Genomic DNA, 1,485 nt, shown 5'->3' with positions numbered 1-1,485 from the left:
AAAAAAAAAAAAAAAGATATCATTCCATTGCATTTAGACTTTCACTGATTATTAAACTCAGTTTGCTTATATTTATTGAGGATTATTATATCTATATTCATAAGGGATATTGGTCTGTAGTTTTCTTTTTTTGTTGTTCTTTTTTTCCTGGCTTTGATATCAAGGTGATTATGGTTTTATAGAATGTATTGGGGAGGCTACTCCCCTTCTTGATGTTATGGAACAAAATCTGTAGTATGGGTTCCAGCTTATTTTTATAGGTCTGTTAGAAATCAGCTGTGAATCCATCTGTCGGCCCCCCCCGCCTTTTTTTTTATAGACAGAGTCTTGCTCTGTCACCCTGGCTAGAGTGCAGTGGTGTCATCACAGCTCATTGCAACCTCAAACTTCTGGGTGCAAGTAATCCTGTTGCCTCACCTTCCTAGCATGCTAGAAGACTTTTTTCTGTTGGGAGATTTTTTTGTTACTGCTTTGATCTTGCTGCTTCTTATTGATCTGTTCAAGAATTCTATTCCTTCCTAATTGAGTTTTGGGAGGTTATATGTTTACAGGAATTTGCTCATTACCTGTAGGTTTTGTAGTTTATTTGCATAGAGATTTTTATAGTAGTCATAGATGAGATTTTGTATTTCTCTGGTATCAGTAATATCTCCTTTTTCATTATTTTTTTATTTTTTTGAGATAGTCTTGCTCTGTCACCTGGGCTAAAGTGCTGTGGTGTCAGCTTAGCTCACAGCAACCTTAAATTTCTGGGCTCAAGGGATCCACATGCCTCCAAGTAGCTGGGGCTACAGGTGCTTTCCACAACACTTGGCTAATTTTCATATTTTTAGCAGAGATAGGGTCCTGAACTCCTGAGCTCAAGGGATCCTCCTGCCTTGCCTTCCCAGAGTACTAGGATTATAGGGGTGAGCCACTGACCTGGCCCCCTTTTTCATTTCTGATTGAACTTATTTGGGTCCTTTCTCTTCTATCTCTGGTTGATAATAATAGGAGGTTTATCAATTTTGTTTATCTTTTCATAGAACCAGCTTTTTGTTTTGTTGATAATTTGTGTGGTTTTTTCCCCATTTCATTTAGTTCTGCTCTGATTTTTGTTACTTCTTTTCCTTTGCTAGCTTTGGGTTTGATTTGCTCTTCCTTTTTTAGTTCCTTGTGATGTGACATTAGTTTATTAATTTGTGATCTCCCTGTCTTTTTGATGTAGACATTTACGGCTATGAATTTTCTTCTTAGGACTGCTTTTGCTGAATCCTATAGATTTTGATAGCTTTTGTCCCCTTTCTCATTTACTTTGAGGAATCTTTTGATTTCCATCTTAATTTCATTATTGATCCAATAATTATTCAGTAGTAGGCTTTTTATCCCATGAGTTTGTGTCGATTTGAGTGTTACTTTTGGAATTGATTTCTAATTTTATTCTACTTGGTCCAAGAAGGTACATAGTATAATTTTGATATTTTTCAAGTTGATACATGTTTTGTG

The 1,485-nt window shown here is 35.9% G+C and overlaps 1 protein-coding gene across 1 annotated transcript in view; it reads left to right on the top strand.

The window, feature by feature from the left end:
* ATP8B4 (ATPase phospholipid transporting 8B4 (putative)) overlaps positions 1-1,485 on the top strand; it is a 240,815-nt gene that overhangs the window by 25,280 nt on the left and 214,050 nt on the right. The gene's annotated exons all lie outside the window — the stretch shown is intronic.

This window comes from Otolemur garnettii, unplaced genomic scaffold (assembly GCF_000181295.1).
Source record: "Otolemur garnettii isolate 467f Iridium unplaced genomic scaffold, OtoGar3 scaffold00011, whole genome shotgun sequence".
Classification (NCBI taxonomy): Eukaryota; Metazoa; Chordata; class Mammalia; order Primates; family Galagidae; genus Otolemur; species Otolemur garnettii.
The sequence above is the reverse complement of the archived record's forward strand: the minus strand, read 5'-3'. Positions and strand labels throughout refer to the sequence as shown.